General features: G+C 39.8%; 1 protein-coding gene across 10 annotated transcripts in view; it reads left to right on the top strand.

Annotated features, from left to right (window-relative positions):
- Positions 1-18,708, top strand: part of LOC140483855 (contactin-4-like) — a 2,466,301-nt gene that overhangs the window by 315,033 nt on the left and 2,132,560 nt on the right. Inside the window, exon 1 of one of the 10 annotated variants that reach the window (XM_072582600.1) lies at positions 5,415-5,431. The exons of the other annotated variants lie outside the window; for them this stretch is intronic. The gene's annotated coding sequence lies outside the window, so the exon portion shown is untranslated. Of the gene's footprint in view, positions 1-5,414; positions 5,432-18,708 lie in introns of those variants that run through there. 10 annotated transcript variants of the gene reach the window in all.

The following is an 18,708-nucleotide window of genomic DNA, read 5'->3' as shown; positions in this document are numbered from 1 at the left end:
ATTGTGCAAAATGTATCAAGTAAATTAGGAGAACATCTTCAGGTTTGATGACAATGAAGTCAGCTTACAGATCCATCTTACAGCTTACTGCTTACAGGTATACTTTTTGTTTTCACTGGATTGGGTATCTTTCTGAGTGCACTTGATGTGACCATCAGGTTACCTGCCTTGTGCTTAATCTCAAATCAAACCCTGAGATATTTTTCAGGAAGTGCTGCAACTTTAGCAGTGCACTGGTCAGTGGTTTTGACCAAATCACCATCTCCAGTGATTTGTGGTTGGTCTCTACTATAGAACTATGGTGAAAAAAAAATGCAAGATTACAAAATCCTGCTCAATATTTGAGTCATTGAACTATGCTGTAGGGCTTTTGAAGCAAATGCGATTGGTTTGTCTTTTGTGGTTTGCATGCATCCAGGACTTTCTGGGAGGCATCAGTCTCCAGGACAGTTGTCCTTCTCGAATCATAACATTGCAAATTTGATCATTTTGACAGTGAGTGTTTTAATGCTTCCAAGAGAACCTCATTGCCATAAGGAGGCCATGTCCTTTCAAAATAGTTCTGTCAGTGATGAAATTGGGAATGACTTGTGACACAAAATTCAAGAGACCTAAGTATCTTTAAAGATTTCCCTTGTCTTGTAGAGTTGGCACGTCTTCTATGTGCTCTATTCTACTTGAATCCGATGTACTCCTGCACGGGAACAAATAGAACTGAAAAAGTTGATCTGTGACATATCAATGTGACGTTTCTGAGAGTTAACCATCAATTTGTTTTTATTGGATGCCACTTTTACCTGGCAGATTGTCAGGCAAGTACTGGTTTTGTTCTTCCTGATGCAGCTATGTCATCAGTGATACAGAGGCAACAGTGAATGTAATGAGGTCCATCTGAGCTTGAAAGAAATTTTGGCAAACATGCAGCCAGGAAAATGATTGACAACAGTGTTGACTAACTGGGCTATGGAATATAGTGAGCTCTTGGGACTTCCCCACGTGATATACTGACTAGTAACCATATAGTAACTGACTAGTAACCATTGGGGCAGTGTGTTGGCTCAGTGGTTAGCACTGCTGCCTCACAGCACCCAGGTCCCAAGTTCGATTCTAGCCTTGGGTGACTGTCTGTGCGGAGTTTGCATATTCTCCCTGTGTCTGTTTGGGTTTCCTCTGGGTTCTCTGGTTTCCTCCCACAATCCAAAGATGTGCAGGTTAGGTGAATTGGCCATGCTAAATTGTTCGTAGTGTTAGGTGCATTAGTCAGGGAGGATTGGTGTGGACTTGTTGGGCCGAAGGGCCTGTTTCCACACTGGAGGGAATCTAATCTAATCTCATCAGGAACACAGGCATTTGCCCGAAACGTCAATTTTACTGCTCCTCGGGTGTTGCCTGAACTGCTGTGTTTTTCCAGCACCACTTTAATCTAGACTCTGGTTCCCAACATCTGCAGTCATTGTTTTTACCTAAGATGGTATACTTACACATGCAAATTTTGGCAGATTAATAGCACTTTCACTCATTCACTATATATTGGTGCACACACAATTGGTTGACTGTATTGGTCAAGATTCACACAAGTAAGTTTCATCATCGCTTCCCATGATCACCATTATAAGTCAAGAGTGTGTTCCATCTCTCTATACCTGCCTGGATGAGTGCAGCTTCAACAATACTTAAGAAAATTGACATCATCCAGGACAGAACAGTCCACTTGATTGGCACCATATTCATAAACTTTCACAATCTTAGCACTGATCCACAATTGCAGCAATCTGTACCATCTGGAAGATGCAGTGCAGAAATTCACAAAGGCTTCATAGGAAGGAGCTTCCAAACCCACAATCACTACAATCTAGAAGGATCAAGGCAGAGAATACTTCGGAACATTACTAACTATAAGTTCTCCTCCAAATCGCACATCATCCAGACTTTGAAAATGTGTCACTGTTCCTTCACTTCTTTGTCAAAGCCTTCTTCCTCTTTCCCTCACAATGTGTCTACCTACACCAGTAGATGGCAGCAGTTCAAAAAGGCAGCTCACATCACTTTCACAATGGCAACTTGGGATGGGTAATAAGTGTAGGCCCAACCAAGCAAGCCCACATATCTGAATGATTAAAAATTATTTCCATAATATTGATGTTGAATTGACTGGCCTGTAGTTGTTGTGTTTATCTTGACGGCCCTTTTTGAACACTGGCATAATTTTTTGTAATTCTCCAATCCTCCAACACCACACTGAGCCGAGGGAAGATTAAAAGATTATTGCTCAGAGATGTGCAATTTCCACTTACACTTTCTTCAATATCTTTGGATGTTAACATAACCCTGGTAGCTTCTGCCTTGTAGGGGAATACAGAAATATTGTATTCGTTTAATATAAATTTTATGTGTAAATCCCCTTTTTGCTCCCTAATATCCAGACTCCTCCTTTCATCACCCTTTTATTATTGAAATGCTTACAGAAGACTTTGGGATTGCCTTGCAGGTTAGATGCCAATCTTTTATTTTAATCATCACTCTTTGCTGCTCTTATTTGTTTTTTCAACTTGGTTCTCAATTGTGTGTTCCATCTGATGCCTGTCATTAAACATACTTTTTCTTCTCTAATTTATTTTTTATCCTCTTTGTCATCCCGGGACCTCGGGTTTGGTTTGTCCATTTTTCAAGGACTGTGCCTTGAAGTTAGTTCATTGCACATTTACTATTTTTCTGCCAACGTTTGGTTCCATTCTAGCTGTCCTAGCTCTTAGCTTGATGGCTTTGTGGGCAAAGCAGCCTGCTTATTCATCTCCCATTTTTAAATATTACTCTGTCATTGGAACATTGTGGCAGAAATATATACGGTAGATTTGGACCATAATTCTCAAAGTCTCCTCAACACCACCTTCCAACCTCCCAAGCTCCATTACCAAGAAGGATAAGGGTTGCGGACGCAAGGGAACACCACCAAGTGTAATTTCTTCTGCAAGCCACACACCATTCTGACTTGGAACTACAAAATGATTCCTTCACTGTTTCTTCGTCATAATCCAGGATTGTTGATGTACCGACACCATGTGGACAGCAGCAGTTCATGCAGGTAGCTTATCTCCATGTTCTCAAGGATCAGTTAGTTCTCAGCAACTTATGGGCCTTTTCAAGGCACTCACTTCTCAGTAAGGAATTTTTTAAAAGACTGAGGGAAGCAAAGTGGAACTTGCAATGACACTGGCCAAAATCTTCCAACTCTACTTCAACAAATGGATGGGACTAAATGACTGGAAGTGAACATCCATGGTGAGACAAATAACAGAACTGAATACAAAAGAAGATAGGTGGAAAATAATTGGTGTGGATTTCAAAATGGAAAACCTTATTGAGAAGCTATTGATTTTGTGGAAAAGACATAGTGAGAATAGACAATGGTAATGCAGTAAGTGCAATTTATTTGGATTTACAAAAGGCCTTCACTCAGATGCCCTTAAAAAAAACGCTATTGTATAATGTCACAGTATGTGGAATCCAAGGTGAATGGATCCAATTAGCTTCAAGATAGCAAATAGGGATAGCTATTTGAATGACAGAAAATGAGAAGTGATTTTCCACAAGAATTGATGCTGGAACAAGTGCTGATTATAATTTATGTTCTTTAAAATCTAAATCATAATTTCTAAACTGCACATGATGCCTAATTAATCAATACTGAGGATTGCAACAATTAACTGGGCATTGTTGACAAGCTTGTAGATTGGGGAAATAGATGTCAGTTGAAGTACAACAAAATAAATGTAAGGTTTACGCAGGGAGAATCGAAAAGTCAGTGATATTTGGAAGGTTAAGGTACAGGTGAGCGTGGGAACAAAAGAATCCCAGTACAAATACACCAGTAACTGGAAGTTGTACAACAGAGCAGCAAGCACTTTTGAAACAAAACAAGCAATAGACTTTATTGTTTGAGGACTTAAAGTAAAAAGTAAGGCATCTACACTCAACCTGCATCAACACTTGGTTAGACTATGTTTCGAGGACTGCATTTATTTCTGGTCACCATATTTTTAGTAAGTAAGGAACATATTTATCAAGAGAAAGATAAAGATTAAAAATAATTGTGATACACTACATTGACACAGTTTAGCATGAGCCTGCCAGAAATGATGCATCTCGCTTCAGTCAGCACATTCTACAGTTGGCCCAAAGTGCCCTGAGCTAGGAGGAGGAAAATTGACTAGTATTTCTGCTCCTGATTATTGCAGTGGTCCCCTGCTGTTTGTATGCGAGCAGAGGATCCAGCTTAGCTCTGATTTCACCCACCCCCACTTCATGCTGCAGTAGAGCCAACACTAACGCTCAATAATAAGACTCATACATGAATAATAGCCACATCAGCAAGGTACCAGCAGTGCACAGTGCCCAAGGAACTGTATTTCAGTCAGTTGTTCACACCTGCATGTGAGAAAAGCTGGGAAAGGGAATATGTTGGGGGAAAAGGACATCTGGGAGTATTTCAACTTGTTTTAAATTGCTTTCTTCTTTCACTGTCAGCTTTTTCTTATATAAAAGAAAATAACTTCTGACTGAAATTTACAAAATGCTGTCCTGAGTTAGATCTATTGATCTCTGGCAGTATCAAATAAATTGATCTTCTCATTAGATGAATGATTAGAGATGCATCCAAGCATCTGAAGAGAATAGTAATTAGTAAGGAAATATCCTTTAAAAAAGTGAAGTATTTAAAGTTTTGTAGCCCAAATAATCTAAGAAATGGCACCTCAGGCTGAATTTACACAGTGACAGCAGAGTGTTTCTGAAATTACTTTGCTGAGAGTTGTAAATACATGTTCTGAGGCCTTGGGCTGCTGGTGGGGGTCTCATATATATCCAACCCTCATTACAAATCACAGCAAGCAATCCACAATGTTTTCATCCATTGAAATATTAGGGAAGTAAAAGCTCATTGTCTGAGTTTTTCTGTCTGGCAGCGTGCCCATTACATGCGAGCAGTGTAAGGCTGTGCCAGTGATGCAGAACCTGGTAATATTTATCAGGACTGTAAATCTGGAGTCAGCCTCTGATGTGACTGCACAGTAGGTTGGACTGAGACTGCCTCCTCCATGTATGTAGTACAAATGCTTTCAGGCAATGCTTGAGAGAAATGAGAAAGTATCTGGGGAAGCTGTGGCTGAAATATTTTGGAGCTGTTTACATGAAGAGGTGGAATGACTTCGATGAATTTTAGTTTTATGAAGCAAAGTCAAAACACAGGCCCAGATCTTTCAAGCAGCAGCAGCAGCAGCAGCAACAAGCAATGTAGCTTTGCTGCTAAGCTCGTAAATAAACCCCCACTGTATGCTGCTCTTCATTTCTTCTGGGAGCTACTGAGCCCAGCTTTCACAGAAATGTGTAGAATCCATTAAACAACTCCGTCAGGTTAGAGCAGAGTTGAGCGAAGGTAGGAAGAGGCATTTATTGTACTAGCTGCTATATTTGTAAGATTAAAGGTGCAATCTTTCAATTTTCATGAATTGATGAATGCATGATTTAAGTGAATGAACTGTTATGTGTCGGGTGAGGAGTGAGTGATGTCTTCAGGTCACAGAGTATTCCAGCATGGATAGAGGATCTTTAGCCCACATATCTGCACAGGTTTAGATTAGATTAGATTTCCTACAGTGTGGAAACAGGCCCTTCGGTCCAACAAGTTCACACCAACCCTCAGAAGAGTAACCCACCCAGTCCCACTTCCCTCTAACTAATGCACCTAACACTATGGGCAATTTAGCATGGCCAATTCACCTGACCTGCACATCTTTGGACTGTGGGAGGAAACCGGAGCACCCGGAGGAAATCCACGCCGACACGGGGAGAATGTGCAAACTCCACACAGACAGTTGCCCAAGGTTGGAATTGAATCTGGGACCCTGGTGCTGTGAGGTAGCATTGCTAACCACTGAGCCACCGTGGTAATCAAACGTAACCCCATTTCCAGCACTTGGTACATATACTTCCATGAAATGGCATGAGGAGTATTCATCTAAATACTAATTCAATGTTGTGAGTGTTCCCACTGCTAACATTCTTTCATGCAGTGAATTCCAGATACCCCCAGCTCTGGGGAAAAACAATTTTCCTCAAATCCCTCCTGACCTTCCTGCTGCTTTCCTTAATTCATGGCCTGTACATTGGACAAAGGTTTCTTCCTATGCACAATATTTATACTTCTCATAATTTTGTGCACCTCAATCAGATCCCTTCTCAGGTTCGTTTGCTTGAAGGAAAACAGGCCCAACCGCTCTTCAGAGCTGAGGCACTCCACCCTAGGCAACATCTTCTGCATTTTTGATCGTGCAAATATAGCCTGCCGACAGTGCAGACGGCTCTCCAACCGGGGCCGAATTAATGTCATTTATTGCTTCATCATAATCTACTGCCTGTTCTACACAATGCCTTGATAAATTAAGGTAACTATTCCAGTTGCCTTCCTAACCATCTTATCAACCTGTCATAGAGACATTTGTAGTGATTTCTGAGGAGCAAGACAGTTACCTTTTCAAAGTTGAAACTTCCCAACAATCCAAAGACCAAAAGATTCAGCCCATTGTCTTGGATGTCACTGTATTGTTAGCTTCATATCTTTAACACAGAATGTACTGATACTCGATTTTAAAAGACTTGTTTGGAGCATTGAAGATTTGATCATTATTCACATCGAATTGGACATAGCTTAAATGTTTCCACTTGACCTTCAGTTTTTTTCAAAGTATTTGAGTGTGTAAGCTTTGTCCTATAATTTTGTCCTGCTATGTAATAACCTAAGATGGAATGTGGACTTATGTAAAAGACAAACTGGAGCCGTTACAAGCAAATGATCGCATCTTATGTGGAAATTCTTGGCAAACTACTTCTAGTCAGAACTATTAGAGTGGGTAATGGAGTATAGAAGCATTATTAGGAAGCTGTAAGATTGACCTATTGCAGGGAATTTATGCTTAATCAGAACGATGTTCACCTCATGGGATTTATGTTTTAGCAATCCAAGAAGGAGAGAACAATAAAACTGTAATTTTCTCCAAGGTCTTCTGATTCAATTTATAGTTAGGGAGTTAGGGTAAAGGGCAAATGACCTTTTGCTGGCAGGTTTTATCATTTGCTTGGCCATCTTTTCAGGTTTGGATACCTTGTCTCATAGTTCGTCATAAATAATGGAAATAGATTGTCTTCTGAAGGTAATGCTGCAGATCTCAAACTGGTGATACAGAATAAGCTTAGAAGTGAAGAAAATACAGTTGCCTATCCCAAAATCCTGTTCCTCTGCACATTTTACAAATATGAAGGCCATAGTTTTGGCCATGAAGGAGGTGTTTGCAACAAGGAGCTATTGAGGGCTAAGAGAAGAGCAAACGGCACCATGAAACCTCCAAAGGTGGTTTACAGGAGCATATTATAGTTTGAAAGTTGTCTTGCTAGTAAGTCTAACCTCAACCACATGGTACTTTCAGATACAAGCTGATAGTCAATTAAGGTTTTAGAGATTTACAGCAAAAACCAGTCTAATACCACTGATTAATTATTGATTTATTAATTGTAACTCAGTTAAAACTCATGATACGTTCATTCATTTATTGCTGACTGCATGACTTCTTAATATAGGAATTTTGATTTTAAAAATTTGGTTAATAAAGAGACAGCTATAAAATAGCTTATTCAGGTTGATGTTAGCCTTGAAATAACTTCTTTGATCTTGTTAGTCTGCTAGAGTGTGTATAGTAGAAATGTATATCCTGAAAGTGGTGAAATGCACCACACAGACCTCCATAGAATGATTGTAAGGGGACATTGGGTGCAGAATAGAATCAAGAGAATAGGAGACGGTTCTCAAAGACAAGAAGAACTTGGAGAAGCCAAGGTATTGGGGGACAGTATCTGATAGGTGGGAAACTAGAGACCAATCTAAGCCAGGGAAGAAAGGTGCATTTAAAAAAGAAGCTATGACTGACAGATTTGTGCAAGGGAGTGATGACATAGAGGCAGACTGTTTGGATCATAAAAACTAGGAGGTCCGTGAACTCCTCACACTTACTTTCACAGGTGAAGGTCAAGGGGATCATAAAAGCTATTCAAGAAGGCAATTTGTAACAGGAAACAGAAGTTATAAGTTTCAGGATGGTCTTAGACTATTAAGCAATTTTAGCAGTTGACAATGGAACTAAATAATTCTTAAATGGGCTAGCCAGATCTGGTTATGGTGGAATAAATGAGTTGTCTACCATATTCCTTTCGATCTGCATCTAAGGACTTAAGGAGCAAAGATAAAGGTTATACCCAGAGAGTAGCTATTTTTATTGGGGACTTGGACATTGAAGGTTATTAATTCAGACCAGGAAATGTTCTGGGCATCTGGATTCAAACCCCACAGGGCAGATGGTAGAATTTGAAGTCAATAAAAGGAAAAGTCTGATATTTAAATCTTAATAGTGACTGTGTGACCATTGTCAATGTTGTCATCTGAAATATCCTTTCGGGAGAAAGTGCTGTCCTTACCTGCTCTGGCCTATATGTGACTCCAGACACATTGCAATGTGATTGACTCTTAACTGCCTTCTGGACAATTAGGGATAGGTAATAAAAGACCTAACCAGGTATGCTCACACCCCATGAACGAATTTTAAAAATGTGAGGGTCCAGGTGAGCAATAAACGAGCTACAGAAATGTAGTGTGAATAGAAGATTAAAGTCTAGAGATATTTGTTTTAAGGGAATAAAGGGATGTTATTTTCCAGGATTTGGTGATGCCGGTATTGGACTGGGATGTACAAAGTTATAGTCCAACAGGTTTAATTGGAAGCACACTAGCTTTTGGAGCGTCGCTCCTTCATCAGGTGGTAGTGGAGGGCTCAGTCCTAACACACAGCATTTATAGCAAAAATTTACAGTGTGATGTAACTGAAATTATACATTGAAAAATTAATTGTCTGTTAAGTCTTTCATCGGTTTGCATACCATGATAGTTTCACTTCTTTCATGTGTAAATCATAAAACCTTTTCTTAAAATGGTTGCATTCTCAGGTTAGCTGTTAACAATGGTGATAGCTAGACAATATGTTGAAGGTGTTAGCCCCCTGTGTTCTCTGTCTATGCCATGATGTTTAGATTGATTCTAATCTAAAAAGTGAGATAACTGAGTTCTACATGAATGTATGTAGTTTTTGAGCAAAGTACAATGTAACCCTGAAAGTACTAATTCACCCCACAAAATATATGTGTACATGTGGGTCTTAGTCTGTCTGTGTGTGTGTCTGTCTGGGTTGGGGGTTTATGAGTGTGAGAAAGTGTATGTGTGTGTAGTGAGTGTAGACATGGTGTGCTTAATGGGACAGCTGTGAATTTTTGTTTGGGAGTTCATTATGGAGGGGTGAATTTAGAGAGAAAAGGGGGAATTGAACTCAAAGGAGAAAGAACATAATGGGTTGAGGACGTGACTGAAATTATTGAGGTTGGAGAGGGTTTGAAGGAGGACAGCAATGAAAATATCTGTGAACAATGTATTTGTATTTGGGAGCGTGGTACAGAATGATTATTTCAAAAGGAGTTAAAGGGGGGCACAATGCAAAATGTTTAATGGAGGAGGAAGAGGCAAGGGAGCAGGGGATTTGACTGAGGTCTGATAAACACTACGTGATCGCCACGACAATGTTAACAGAGGAAGAATTGGAAAATGCAGCAAAGCAGGAAGGCTTTGTGAACAGGGGAGGACGGTATTGGCCCTGAGCTGGGTTTCAGTTCATACTTGTTTTGCGGAAGTAGAATGTTGTGTAATGAAGTATTTCTGTAAGCTTCATGTTTTATATAGTAAAGCATTTAATAGCAGGGGAAGAATCTTCCAACACTGGAGGAGATAAGGTAGGAAGGCGGAAGGGCATTTAATTAGATGAATCTGCTGTACAAATGGTCCCAGCTGTCTTCCTGCCTTTACCAGAATTAATTTTGGAGAGGAGCATCAATGGCTAATTAAGGATCATTGAAGAGCTAATTAAGGAGCATTGTAAGCAGGCCAGCCAACAAACTGCTTTCCCAGATGCAAAAAGCATGCGGGTGACTTATTGACTGTAACTTGTGGGTATGGGGTGGTGGGGTATCCTCAGTCAAGACACTCAATCCTGATTAAGATGATGGGCATTAGACAGTGGTGTGCGCTCGCATCTGAGCATCCCTGTTGCCCTCTCTTCATAACTTAAACCTCTGGGAACCTTCATCCCTGCCCTCTATTGCCAAATCACCTAACTTCGAGCTAGAGCCTTGGACTTCTGAGTTACTGTCCGGGCAGCAGCCATAGTCTAATATGTGGCATCATCAAGTGCAGGAGTTGCTGACTCCTGTTTGGCTAGACCATGTTCTTGCAGCCTCCATACTGGAAAAAAAGTCCAAAAGATACCAAATGAGTTTCTCATTGGCTTTGCAGCAGACTCATGCCACCACCAGAATGTATGCTACAGACTGTCATCGGGAGAAAATATGTAGGTGAACGGAAAGCTGAGTGGTGAAACCTGATAAAGGCAATGAAAAGTGCTGCACATCAGGGGGCAATAGGTTACATAAGTGCTCCATGAATGGTGTCAGAATAGCTTGAAGCTGAAGTTGAAAAGAATTTTAAGCATTTTCATTGATTCAATGGCTGGCAAATGTCTACTGTGAGCCATTAATTGGCAAGCTAGAATGTTAACTTATCAAGCAAAATGCTTATACAGCACAAACCACATACTGCTATGCCAAACCAATTTGCCCAAATCTGGTCACTGAGACACAAATTATCCTTCAGGTCATGGAGATAATACCAAGAAAGGTGTCAAGGCCAATTACTAGTGTTAGAAGACAACATTATGTACTCAGACAGAATAAACTGAGCCTTTCAGTCTTGAACCAGTACATCTGTGAGTTGATGACATCGAATTTTGAGAGAGAAAACTGTAGAAATGGTTCATTCAAAAAATTACTGCAAGCATTAACAGCAGATTAAAATTAACAATTTAGGATTAGCATTTAGAAGTTTTTCACACAAAACAAAAGTCTTCAGCATATGGAATCGAATTCTGGGCTATTGGTTGAGGCAAAGACTCTGGAATTAATCATATAAACTATTGATGCCATGTGTGGAAGTTAGGATGTTTCAGGAAGGATGTTGGCAGGTGATTTTACCCCTTCTGTAACTGTCATGGCATGATCAGCAGAGGCATGACATTATTACACCTTTTAAAGCTATAGTTTACAAGGTAAGATGGCTGACAGCATTGCTTTTGATTTTAGCAAAAGCAACTCCAGGCAATCCTGAAAGTCGTTGGCAAATATCCAATTCCAACCACTCATTTTCTTCAGGATGAACTATCAACAGAGAAGCCCATGTCATGCCAGCTAACTCATCTTTCCATTCACTCCGGACAATAGAAAAATTGAAGTTACATGGGCATCAGAGGAATATGGAATGGTTTTACTGATGACTCCTCATTCAAAATACAGTTATGGGACTTGGATATCTCAAATACTCCAGGTGTGTAAAGCCAAAACACAAGATGACTAACTGAATTAAAACTCAACCACCTTCATTGGAAAAGGCATTCTCAGTTGTAACACACTACTTGGATAATGCAGCCATTTTTGTCACCTGCTTTTAAAAGTAATTGCAAAAACAATGCTGACACAGCAACACCATAATACATGCCATCTGGAAGGCAGTCGAAACAACTTCAAGATAATTAGGCAGCCAAGGCCATTAATATCTATAACTTGAGGTGAGAGAAAATCTCTGCGTTAATAAGTTTGCCTGAAAGCTGACCACCTGGCAATTCGACCAGATGAAGCCTTACAACTTAATGAGATTGTTCTTCTCTTACAAGATGTGCACTCCAAATAAAGCATCAATTCAGATAAGAAACTAAAGACCTGCTTTGAACATAACTGAATTATTTCCAGAGTGTAACCGTATTGTTTTCTTTTTATCTAATCATGGTGTATGAGGAAGTGTGTGTGTGAGAGACATTACATTTTATACCTTTGGGACAAGTGTGTGATAATAAATAATCTTGTTTCTGTTCACATTCACAACAACTTGTGGAATTCATTTAGAATAGGACAAACTAATTAAGTTTAAAAAAAAACTAATATCGCACATACAGCCCTTTTGATCGAGGACAATAAAAGTGTGCATAACTTTTCTATGTCACACTTGTGTCAATATGACAACCTATTTCACAATTGGAATATCACCAAACTTCACTAAATCACATCAGGCCTGCTGTTGAAACCCTCAATTAGACTTTCCTAAGTTCCAAACTTTACTGTGCCAACATGCTTCTGGCTGGTCTCTCACATTTCCCTTTTGTAAAATTGAACTTATCTAAAAATGATTGTGTATTATGGAAGAATAAATATTCAGCACACTAGACAGGGTACCAGACAAGCAGATTGCTTTGTCCAAGGTGATGTGGAGATTTTTTGAGAAACCTCATATTGATGCACTTAAGAGTAAGTTATATGGCACATGAGTGGAAAAAAAAAGTAAAGCATGTGTTATGTTGATAGTTAGATGAGAAAGGATGACAGGGCACTCAAGTGGAGTGTAAATATAGGTATAGACTAGCTGAATTGAATGGAGAAAGCATGTGAAAGTTAAATCTATGTAGCATAGCAGAAGAGATTCTATCCATGTGCAATTCTTTCAGTTTTGAAGGCATGCTCATAATTAAAATTTCTTTCATATTTTTAGCAAATATAACTTCAGAAAGATTTTATCTAAGATCTTGCTTCTCCATTCTTTATTGGGCCTCTTCAGACATTCTAGATTTCCTATGTGTGAGACATTGGCCAAAGAGGGAGTGAATATTTAAGTTGGTGGATGGTTTGCTAATAAAGTGGGCTGCTTTGGCCTGGATGTTGTCATGTTTCTGTTGTGGTTGGAATGAGGGCCAGGTGGGATTTCATTGGCTATGAGATCCCTGCTTGGGGTTGTTAACCTGGGGCTAATCAGGGAGTCCTGGCTGACAGATACAGACAGGAGTGAGGACATTCTAAGACTCAAGGGCCTGGCTGATCAGAGTCCATGTACTGTGCTCTTGTAAATAAAGAGTGACTTTGTGATGAGATACTGGCCTGTGTGCAGTTATTTCATTTTCTTATATGGAGCTGCACTCAACCAGACAGATGGAGAGTACCACAATCCTGACTTTTGCCTTGTAGAAACACAAATTCTATCATTTGTGGATTGAAAAGTGGGAATATTGTAAAATGCTAACATTTTGCAAATCCATTTAATGAGCAACCTGCCTGGAGAGGAATGCTCACTTGCTCACAAATCTCAACCTTTAAAATTGGAAGTACAAGAGTTTGATTTGGCTTAAAAAATGTTTCCCTTCTCACACATCCCCTTCATATTGTTACATGAGAGTTAAAATTCTCTCCTCAAACTTTGTGAAATGCTCCAAGAATTTTGTTTCCCATCTTGGATATAAATCTGGAACATCAGGTATCATTTCTCCCCCTTTTGGAACTGCTGCTTAGCAATGTATTACAGGTGACAGCAGATCGTTTGTACTCGTTTCCGGCTCACTGATGTTCCCAGCCGACAAACTGCTATTCCACTGAGCTGTGAGATGTGACATTTTGGTTGAATTGCTGAATCTCAAATGTTGGCTCAGTGAATGCTGATTAATGGGCAAGATGGCTGAATCCGCAAAACAGGTCCAAAGTCGGACAACTCTTTTTTTGTTTCCTAAATCAGTAATGTTTTGAAATTTGAAGCAGCAATGAACCCAATACTGAGACAACATCCTGGGTAATTCAGACTCACTTACCAATTGATTCCTTATTTATTTACTTGTGTTGATTCCCTTTCTGTTCCTCCATCAAAGTTACTACTCTGTTCACCCCTGCCAGGTTCAGTGTTTTCTCTTTTCCAAATTTGTAGTGAAGGAGTTCTGATGTCAGCAAGCCTAATTGATGAGAAAAGAAAATGAACTGAGACAGGTGTATCTGTGTGGTGGGTTTATAGTAAGGGAGTAATAGTGGACCCACACCAACATTTATGGTGAGCCTATACTGATATTGGGCAGCATAGTGGTCAGTGGTTAGCAGTGCTGCCTCACAGCTCCAAGGACTGGGTTCAATTCCACATTTGGGTGATTGTCTGTCTGTGTGGAGTTTGCACATTTTCACCATGTCTGTACAGGTTTCCTCTGGGTGCACCAGTTTTTCTCCCACAATCAAAAGAAGTGCAGGCTTGTCCATGCTAAGTTATCCATAGAGTCCAGGGATGTGCAGGCGAGATGGGTTAGCCATGGGAAATGTAAGTTTATAGAGATTGGGTGGAATGAACTTGGGAGGGTTGGTGTGGACCCAGTGGACCAAATTGCTTGTTTTCACATTGTAGGGATTCTATGGACTGTCACTATTTCAGCATATTCTGTGAAACAAGATCATGCAATTGGTATGGAGAATGCTCACCACTGAAACTGGGCCACATTCACAAATTGGTAAGGAAGACAAACATTTAGATAATAGCATTTTGTGATAAATATACGACAATAAATAAGCCTACTGCATTTCATGATGTTGATATAAATAGGCTAAGCTGTTTTTAGAATGTAGAATATGGTATGTTCTGCACTCTAAGAAGAAATCCTGCCTGCGAAGCAGTTGAACATTCCTTTGTGAATCTGAGCTGGCTGAGTCTGCAGCATCATCCATCAAAGCTTCAGTTTGTGGTCCCCACTGAGAGGGATTGCAGGGTGTACAGAACATTACAATTACAAAAATATTTATTATCTGGTGATTTGTCAATTTAACCTGTGAAGGAGCACTTTGCTGACAGTCATTTCACTATTGCACACCCAGAGTTAGTGTTTTCTGCAATTACATTTTAATTTCATGCATTTTGGCTATCTTTCTCCATGTCACAATTCTATAACTCCTGTAGTGCTGAAATTACAAAAATCTTATCTAGACTTTCTAGGGAAATCAAAATCCAGTAAGATATCACTTTGATGTACAAGCACAGAAATTGCTTCCACGCTTAACAGTTTAAAAGGGAAGACCAGTACTCGGGGAAAGTATTTTTAAATGTTTCACAGTGTCAGACTTGAAAGAACCTTCCATTGGAGAAAAGGAGCTGTGTTGACAGGTTGCTGCACAGATGCAGACCAGAAAATGCATGTCTGTGAGCTGGTATTAACTAGTGTAGAGTTCCTCATCTGTGACAATGATTTTCTGACATTTTCATTTATTATCAAATCTTTTCTTGCTGAAATTTGCTGCTTTCTGATTGAAAGATGGGATGCTTTTTTTTTATAATAAGCAATTTGTATCATGTCTAGACATTCTAGATTTTCCAGTCGATCTGATCCAGTGTTGTTCAATGTGCTCGCTTATCTAGTCCACTCCTTCATGTATTTCAAGGTACATAAAACTGAAATCTATTTAAATACGATTTGATATCCAATAGGGTTTCAATACTTGCCAAAAATGTGTTTGTCAGGTCACCATAGTCACCACATAATACAATATGTATGCTATTTAATAAACACAATCTCAATCTTTTAAAAGCAGCTTTGAGATTCAAGTTCTCAGCAATCAAGTTCAATAAGATCACTGCAAGAGCTAAGGGAACAGATTCAGAAAGATTTTTCTCAGAGCTCTGGAATTTTCATGGCAATCTATGGTCTGGAAGGCATTGCCTAGGAGGGTGATAGAAGCAAGTTGCCTCGCAGCCTTTAAAAGTACCTGGATGAGCACTTGGCATGTCATGACATTCAAGGCAATGGAACAAGTGCTGGTAAAAGGGATTAGGTTGAAGGTCAGGTATTTCTCATGTTTTGGTACAGAGTCAATGAGCTGAGGAACCTCTTCTGCACTGCTTGATTCTCTGATTCTATTTACTTTCTGACAGCACTGCTCCTGTTTATTTTGTAAGATAGATGTTTTTATGAGGAAACTGTATTTGTCTTATCATCATTGTTATATTAGGAGACTTGGAGAAGAAAAAGAATCAATGTGTCTCTACATATTACCTCGGTGCTCTGACTCTTGCTTTGCTTACAAGCTGTCACCTGCCTTAACTAAACGGAACATCAGCACATTTTATCGAGGTTTGGTTCAAAACTAGCCTCCTGCAATCTCTCCTTTTTCATCCATCGTTCTCTGTTGCTTTTCATTGATCATCTCACAATGTCTGTTAATATGAAGGCTGAACCCAGCTGGCCAAAGTTTCATATTTTAACCCTTATTGGCAGTGCTGTCTAAAGCTTATGCAACTCAACCATTTTGTGAAACCCAGAAACTACCAGCGAGTTAAAGCCAAGTTAGCATCTCTCATGTCAGTAGATTGCCAAGAAAATGCTGAATGCAGTCAGACAACTGTCCCTCCAAAGGCTGGTCCTGCTTTCACAGTTGTTCACAGAGTGGTCTTGCAGGTTTGAATGAAGGCACCCAGAAGGAAGAAGGGCAAAGGTAACAAACAGTGGTCTATTTTTTCTTAGCTTGTGGGAAAGTGGGACTCAGCCATTTTTTTCTTAAATAGTGACCTCTAGATGTAGAGTTCACCCACAAGAGGAAACATTTTTTCCACTGCCATCCCGTCAAACCCTTTAGGATCTTCTGTGTTTCAATCGAGTCCCCTCTTATTCACCTCTTGAATATTTTTGAATTTAATTACCCTCGCAAGAACTGAAAGTATTGTATTCATTTTCCTACTTAACTTGCTATCAGAATGGCAAGATGATCACATTGCCTAGTTGTGCTGTAGTCCTACTGGTGGTGATTATGACACTGCTTGGAGTAAAGGAAGCCTCTGAAGGAGAAGACTGATGGAAATCAAAATTTAAGGTACATCTAGTAGACCTCCCTAAGGGGATAAGAGGGAGTAGGAGAACTGGCTTAAGGAGGCTGAGGGTTGAGTTAAGTTCTGGGTGTGATCTTGGGTTGGAGGGTGCCATAATTAGGCACAGGGGACTGTCCAGTGGAAGTATGCCCCTTTCCAGCCTATAAGTGTGTTACACAGTGAATGCTATTGAACTACCCACCTTGCCTACACCTTCCCCTGCCACTTGCAAAATAATAGTAGAGGCAGAGTCAGGACCTTACATAACCATTAATGCCCTCACTAGCTCTGGGCCAGCTGGGTTACCTGATACCTTCTCTTCCACCACAGCATGACAAACTGTTAGACAATGGGTGCAAAGGCAGTCAGAAGACCAACCACTTTATTTTGTAAACACTTAGCCCCCTCCAACCCACATTCAAATTTGTCTCCAGGTGGCACTAAGTTCCAAGCCCTGGAGTAGCCTCTGAGAAACGTGGAGAATGAATTAAGGGCCAAGGGAAAGTTTAAGTTTGATACTTTAGTTGCTGTATTGCAAAGATTTACAAACTGCCAGCACAGTGTAATTTAGATTAGTACTCAGCAAAATAAGAACTCAGACCTTTCGACCTTACCCTCTTTTTCTTTTGGTGCAGATATAATGTGTTATGGTCAATATTGGAAGTTATATAAGCTGACTGACAAATTCAAGGGTGAGAAAATGGGTATTTTATTTAACATTCATTAGGTGAAATTCCACTGATCAGTTGTGACAGAGCTTCAGAGAACATTTGTATTCACATTTTTACATTGTTAATATCTCTATTGTTTATTTTCTGCAGCACAATCAATACTTATTTCTATTCATGTGGCACTGTGAGCTAAAGCATGCCTGCTTTATTAAAATTTCAAGCTGCACAAAATAATTTTTTTGGCAAGTGCAGTTGTGATTTAAAATTCAGAACTCTTTAACAGCATATATTTTCATAAATTTGTAAACAGGAGTTAAAAATCCTTTTAATCCCAGGATTTGAGGATTTTTTTTTGCCATTAGTGGCCAATTTGATCTCGCTCATAGCAACCTAGTTTTTGTGGAATTACTTTTGTTGCAGTATTCGTTGTTAAAAATGGCTGGACATTTTTTGACTCTGAAAGCGCATGTCTTATTGTTTAAGGATGTGGCCGGTTTGAAGAAAGATCATGTCTGGGCTATCAGAAGGTTGTCCACACTCGTGTCAGTGAACATCAATAACTTTTGATGAATTACATACATTATATACAGGAGTGAAGAACAGAGGAGAAATGTCTGAACCCTACCCACTGGCTCCCAGACCCTACGTGTTCAGGTCCCAGTTCCCTGTGATATGGCATCTTCATGACAATGCTGCTCACATTCTTGATATTGTTAGTATCAATGTCCAGTTAACCCTTTGTTTCATAATTGTCTTCATTTCTCTTCAAAATACTTGTCAAAGGTTTCTCAAAACTGATGAATTCATACCAATATATTCAAATGGTAATAGAATGTGAAATTTGAAAGGGTTCAGAAAAGATTTACAAGGATTTTGCCAGGGCTGGAGGACTTGAGCTATAGAGAGAGTTTGAATAGGCTAGGGCTGTTTTCCCTTGGAGAGTCGGGGGCTGAGGGGTAACCTTATAGAGGGGTATGGATGGGTTTTAGAAGGGCATGGGCCAAGTGCAAACAAATGGGACTAGAATAAGTTGGAATATCTGGTCGGTATGGATGAGTTGGACTGAAGGGTCTGTTTCCGTGCTGTGCATCTCTATGACGCTATGCTTTTTAAATGTTGCAATTGTACTAGCCTCCACCACTTCCTCTGGAGGCTGAGAGGTGACCTTGTGGAGATTTATAAAATCATGAGGGGCAT

Source organism: Chiloscyllium punctatum, chromosome 12 (genome assembly GCF_047496795.1).
Source record: "Chiloscyllium punctatum isolate Juve2018m chromosome 12, sChiPun1.3, whole genome shotgun sequence".
In the NCBI taxonomy this organism is placed as follows: Eukaryota; Metazoa; Chordata; class Chondrichthyes; order Orectolobiformes; family Hemiscylliidae; genus Chiloscyllium; species Chiloscyllium punctatum.
Note: the sequence above shows the minus strand (reverse complement) of the source record. Positions and strands in the feature narration are given on the sequence as shown.